This window comes from Octodon degus, unplaced genomic scaffold (assembly GCF_000260255.1).
Source record: "Octodon degus isolate 3935 unplaced genomic scaffold, OctDeg1.0 scaffold00160, whole genome shotgun sequence".
NCBI classification, from domain to species: Eukaryota; Metazoa; Chordata; class Mammalia; order Rodentia; family Octodontidae; genus Octodon; species Octodon degus.
Window position 1 is genome coordinate 5,172,502 of NW_004524736.1, and position 6,942 is coordinate 5,179,443.

Sequence of the window (6,942 nt, forward strand, 5' to 3'; positions counted from 1 at the left end):
AGAATTTCCCAATAAAAAGGCAAAAGATACAAACAGATAATTCATCAAAGAGAATATGCAGCAGATAATCACATGAAAGCTGGGCATGGTGGCACATGCCTGTAATCTCAGCACTCAGGAGACTGAGGCAGGAGGATGACAGTGAGTTTAAGGCCAGGTTGGGCTGTGTAGTGACTTCAAAACCAGCCTGAACAACATAGTAAGACCTCATCTCAAAAGACAAATAAACAAAAAATGTATTAATAAAAAATAAAAACTGGAGCCAGGGAGATGGCTCAGTAGAATAAGTGCTTGCCTGGCAAGTGCAAGAGCCTGAGTTCAATCCCCAGTTCCACAAAAAAAAAAAAAAAAAAAAAAAACCTGAAGAAAACTAATTTTAAAATTAAAAAAAGAAAACAAGCACATGGAAAGATATTCCATGTCATCAGTCTTGGGGGAAATACAAATTAAGACTAACATGAATTTCTGTCCTATAATTCATAGAATGACAAAAATTTAAAATATTGACAATATCAAGTGGCAAGAAGGATGTGGAGCAACTGCAACTCTGCCACACTGCTGGTAGGAAAGCAAAATGGTAGTCACTCAGAAAACAGCTTGTTAAGTTTAGAGCTAAATGTATGGCTACCATGTAACCCAGCCATCCCATTCTTAAATACTTCATTTAGAGAAACAAAAATACGTGCACACAAAATCCTGCACATGAAAGTTGACAGCAGTTGTATTCATAATTGTTCCAAACTAAAAACAACCCAAATGCCCTCCACTGGCTCAAAGTATAAACAAAGTGGTGTTTCTACACAACAGGATACTAGTCAGCAAAGTAGGCAGACTATCGACACTGGGAACTGCTTGGAAGATTCTCAGAGGTGTTATGCTGGGTGTGAGAAGCCAGTTGCAAGAACTACATACTGTACTTTTTATAATTCTATTATCTGACTTTTCCCTTCAACTTTTATTTTTTAATAGTGCACGTTTGTAATACATAACAATCACACTCTCATAGGAAGTAGGTGCATGTACGTGACACACCTTAATTCTTTTTCATCCCCTTCCCTCTCCTCCCAGCCCCTTCCCTCTCCTCCCGACTTTCTCAAAAATACAAAACTGTAATGTTGAGGACATATCCACGATTTGTAGGTGTGTGGACTGGAGGGAGGAATGTGACCTCCCACAGCTGGCATTAGAGTTCTGGGTGGCGATGGAGCTGTTCTGCATCCTGACTGGGGAGGTGATTATAGAAATCTACGTATCTTAAAACTTAGAGAAACTAAAAAAAGGGGGAGGATCAGTTTTACTGTCTGTTAATTTGTAAAACAAATTTTTTAAAAAAACTGTTCTTCCAAAGAATACAGCAGTAAGTGAAAGGATTCTCTAGAAAGATAAATAAGATCCTTCTAACACTGGTTTCCTCTGGGAAATGACCATATAAATCAAGAATGGGGCAAAGATGACCTTTTATAGTATTATACACTTTTTACAGTTTGAATTACTTATCGGGCATGTATGTTGCCTTTTCTTCTTGCAAAAATAGGTGCTATTTAAGCACAACACAAGATGGATGCAGGGCTTGCCCGCTTGTGTTCTGATAATTACAACTGTCTTCTTTTCAGTACATTTGAACGCATCTATAAACATAGAGACAGCCAGAGGGAAAGCTCTCAAGTATTCAGCAGTTACCTCTGAGTAATAGGATTTAGGGAAATTCTTACTTTCTTCCTTCTACGCTTTTGTGCTATGTATTATACGTGCAATGTTTGAAACACTATTTTTCATTTTGGAAGGAAAAGAATATCTTAGGGAAAAAAAAAACACCCACAAATTCACAGAGAACAAAAACCATATTTTATAAGCCTCAAGGCATTGTAAACTTTTTATCTGACAGTTCAGGTTTATGGTAGTCTACTGAATAAAACATTGCAGTTGAAAGGTATAGATAAAGCACGACTATATTGGATGTCTATCTCATTACTTCACATTCAGCCCTGAATGCCACATGTTCGTGGAGTAGTTATCTACACTACAAAAAAAGCTTTCTACATGCATCAAAGCCTCAAGAAGGAAGGTGAGATAACTCTGGCTATGCCTACTTTACAACAAGGGACAGAGAGGTGGAGTCTGGCAGTGACATAATTTAGACCCAAGTCTCTTGATACCAAACTTACTCATGTTCCAATACCCATAATATATTGCCTTGTTCTCAAAAGATTACTATAAAAGGGGCTGGTGAGATAGCTCAGTGGACTAAGCACCTACTGAGGCAAGTGCAGGAGCCAGGTTCGATCCCCGGTACCACATGCCATACAGGCCCTGGCTGCGGGCACACTGAGCTAGAGACCAGGCGCAGTGAAGCATGCCTGTAATCCCAGCACTGGGAAGGTGGAAAACAGGAGGATCACTACGAGTCCAAGCTGCATAGTGAGACCCTGTACCAAATACATAAAAGGATTATTATAAAATGAAATATAGCTAATAGTGTTATTGTCAACATATTCTAGGAACCAGCTAAGAGCTGATGGAGGTCCCATTATCTGAGAGCAGTGATCCAAAGCTGGGAAAAACTCCTTTCTCCTTTGAAACAGTCACCACCCTGGACAACTTCTTCCATTCTAGGCTGCCCTGGGCAATACCCAGTGGAAAGGACAGACTCAATCAGAAAGACAATGCTGGAGAGCTGAGGAAGGCACCTGTGGGCCTGGCCAGTCACCTGTGGTACATGAGAATTGGAGCTGTCACAGAGTCACAAGGTCAGCCACTCCTCCCCTCCCAGGCTCTCTCCGAAATACCCTCACTGGTGGCTGTGTTGACATGAAGGAGCCAGGAAAAGTACCAAGGGAATTGTAGAAATGGTCAGTGTAACAGGGAACCTAAGCTGGCCCAGGGCAGCCATGCACCACCAGAGGTAGCTTGCCACAGCACCTGGGATAGTCACAACCCCTGCCTTCCAACCTCTTGCCTTCCCATCGACTTGCACATGGAGAGTAATTCCTAGATGGGGAGATGGCTCAGTGGTCTAAGTGCCTTCCTGGCAAGCACAAGGACCGGGGTTTGATCCCTAGTACCGCATGCCATGCTGGCCCCAGAGCCCTGGGTACCTCTTGCCAGTCTCAAAGCAGCATAACGAGACACTGTACCAAATAAAAATAAATAAATAAAAGATTTTTTTAAAAAAAGAATAATTCCTTCAGGACCAAAGGCTGAGCTTTCCTTCTACTGGGAAGCATATAGATAGATATTATCTATGTCTGCCTCCCAGAAGGGCCCATTTTCAAGAAGCATGCTAAACAACATCACCTCCCTTGATCCCCCCAATTCAGATGTTTATTTATACTTTGTGCATCTCAAAAGCTTGAAGACAAGGATGTTTGAGCAAGAAGTTAACAACTGCCCACAGACCTGCCTGTTTCAATCAAGGCAGATCAAAGGGTGAAAGCCTGACGGCCATCTTCAAAAGTCTTGGCCATTTGCCAAGGAAGTGCCACATTTGCTCTTCTCCATTGCTTTCGTTACTTGTGGAAGCTGGTAACACCAATTCAACCCACGATCTTGCTTCCTCTTGAGTGCTACGGAAACAGCTGCCACACACCTGGGAGTCTGTACAATGGATAGCCCCTGCATTGCACTTCTTCATGTGCAACACTTTCCAACATTCATGAGCGAATTTAATGATGTCAAGAGCAAAAGCCTTGGGGTGTGTGTGTGTGTGTGTGTGTGTGTACCAGAAATCGAACTCAGGACCTTGCATTTGCCAGGCAGGCACTTGTGCCACTGAGCTCTATCCCCAGCCCTGAAAGCCTTGTTTCTGAATTCTCTATTAAAAGCAAAATTGTTTTCTGGCTTTCCCTCCAGCACCTTATAAAATCTCAGCCAATGGATGGTAGCTTCCAGGTACCCTGGCTTGAACTTCTTGACATCGTCATATGTGAAACCCAGCCTCAGTATCAGTCACATGGATAGCAATCAATTTCCAATCTGTTTCATCTTGATCAATGAAAGCCAAGATGCCAAGGATCTTCATGGGGACGATCTCTCCTCAGGAAAGAATCTTTCTTGAGCCTATTTCACAAGCACCAATGGGATCATTATCCCTGTAGCAGCCCATGCGGTTATCTCTATGATGAGGATCTTCCCAAATCAAGGGAGGGCGCCATAATTCCATACATAACCCGTGTGAGGGCAGATGCTGACCATGCAGCAGGGCTTCTTGCAGTTCGTGTCCTGCTTAATGGAATTCAGGGGTTCCTCCGTGGCAATCTCCATTTTAGCATTCAACCACTGAGGCACTTTTAGAACCGTATTGAAGCAAATTCTCATCATCATTACTTCTTGCTTTCTTGGCAGCAATGCCTTTTTCCTTTTCAGCATCGACCTTGAGCCATATATCAGGGAAGGGGGAAATGTAGTGACCAGCTGTGTGTGTAGTGACCAGCTGTGTGTGTAGTGACCAGCTGTGTTGTTGAAGAAGACGCGGAAGTCCTGCAAGCTGGCCCACTGCGCTCCTCCGCATGAAACCCAACTGCCCCGGCCACCAGTGCCCCCAGGCGTCCCCCAACACCACCCTTTTTAACAAAGAGTTGTAAAAGATCTTGTAATTAATCAAATCCTAGGAGCCAGCTTTTAAACTCATTGTCTGATTAATTACGGATCTTACTGTTTTAATCTTCCATGCTTGTATCACTGAGTGGCCCTCAGATACAATACCCCCCTTCTGAGATAGTTTTGTGCTAAGATGGTTAGCAGGCAGGTGACTAAGCATAAAGACTATTTCCTAGCCTTCTTCACAGCAAAGTGTGGCAAGACAGACAAGTCTAGCCACTGGAATGTGAAGGAGAAGCGTTCTGCAGCAGCTTGTAGAAATCGCATGTGAGGTTTTGTGTGTGTGTGTGTGTGTGTGTGTGTGTGTGTGTGTGTGTGTGTGTTTCACTGGGGATTAAACCCATAATTTTGTGTATTCTAGGTAAGTGGTTTTGCACTAATTTACATCTCTAGATTTTTTATTTAGTCATTTATTCATTGATTTTGTGACAGGATTTCTGCTGCATTGTTCTCTCTCTCTCCCTCCCTCCCTCCCTTCCTCCCTCTCCCCCTTTACCAAGGATCAAACTCAGGCCCTTGTGCTTGCCAGGCATGAGCTTATGCCACTGAGCTATATCCCTGGCCCTGTCCTGTTTCTTCTTGAATTTACAGTCCTCCTGCCCTAGTCCCTCAAATTGCTGGGAATACAGGCATAAACCACCATGCCTGGTCATTGAGTGGGATTGCTTTAACTTTTAGTTGAAATTTATCATATCCTTCAGTCATTAGTATACTAACAGAAATCCTGATTGTATTATCATCAGTACACTTCTTATTTTCAGATTAAAGTATAATTGCAGGTATCTATGCTCATCACCATATGAAAATTATAGTAGACACTAGATGTGCCACAAAAATCTATTTTATGCATTAACAAAGAAGTATATATATATTATTGAATGAAAGCTTATTTATTTATTTTTAGACAGGGCCTTGCTATGTAGTTCAGGCTGGCCTTGAATTCACTATGTAGTCCAGGCTGGCCTCAAAATTTACAGTGATCCTCCTTCCTCAGCCACCTGAGGGCTGGGATTACAGGCGTGGGCCACCATGCCTGGATAATGAATCAAAATTTAAAAGTATACTTTCAAAACTATTATACAAATTGCCAAGTGCCAGGGTTTGATCCCTAGCCTGCTATGCTGGCCCTGGGGCACGCTGAGACGGTGATTGAGACTGAGCATTGTGATGCACACCTGTAATCCCAGCACTTCGGAGGCTGAAACCAGGAGGATCACCACAAGTCTGATCTACTCAGTGGACCCTGTAGACCCTGTACTAAATACATAAAATAAAATAAAATAACAAATTTTCAAGCATGGTGACATATACCCATCCAGCACTCAAGAAACTGAGGCAGGAGGATAACCATGAGTTGAGGCCAATGTGAGCTACATAGTAAGTTCAAGACTAGCCTAAGCTACAGAGTGAAACCTTCTTGGAAGAAAAGAAAAGAGAGAGAGTGAGAGCAAAAGAGAGCGAGAGAGCGAGAGAGCGAGAGCGAGAGTGAGAGAGAGAGAGAGAAACATAAGATTATATTCAAAATAGGGCCAGGGATATAGCTCAGTGGCACAAATACCTGCCTGGCGCAAGTGGCTGCCTAGAGCATTAATGGGCAGGGGAGATAGCTCAGTAGCCCAAGTGCCTACCTGGCAAGCACAAAGTCCCGAGTTTGATCCCTTGTAAATAATAATAATAATAATAATAATAATAATAATTGGCTTTCTTTACATTTCTGTGTGTTTTAGCCTGTGGGATTTTGTTTGTTTGTTTGTTTGTTTTTAAATGTATTTAGTACAGGATCTCACTACACAGATTGGACTTGTAGTGATCCTCCTATTTTCAGCCTCCCAAATGCTAGGATTACAGGCATGTACCACCATGCCCAGTCTCATTTGCCATCTCAGCCCTCCACAGGGGATGGGGCCTGCACAGCACACCAGGCATGGAACCCCAGTCTCTGTGTCCGCCTAAGCACTTTACTCTGCTGAGCTATCTGGCCAGCCCTAGCCTGTGGGTTTCTTTTTTGTTGTTGTTTTGTTTTGTTTTTATGAACAGAATATATTTATCGAGAGAAAAAAGCTCCTGTCCCAGAGATGGGCAGGAGGGGGGCCCGAGCAGGTTGTCCCCCAAAGCCTGTGTGTTTTAAAACATTAATTTGTGAAAAAATTCACCAGAAGGCCAAAGCCATCTGTGACACTCAAATGGTTAAGAGCCCTTGCTCTAGAAGTAGTCAAAGTGCCTGACTTTGCAGCGGCTGTAAACTCCAGACCACCTGCTTCTAGACTCACATAAGAGAAAGAAACATTTTTTTTCTTTCTTTCTTTCTTTCTTTCTTTCTTTCTTTCTTTCTTTCTTTCTTTCTTT

At 42.7% G+C, this 6,942-nt stretch overlaps 1 pseudogene; it reads right to left on the reverse strand.

Moving 5' to 3' along the window:
• Positions 1 to 4,507, reverse strand: part of LOC101582524 — a 15,222-nt pseudogene extending 10,715 nt beyond the window's left edge.
• Between the last annotated feature and the right edge of the window lie 2,435 nt (positions 4,508 to 6,942).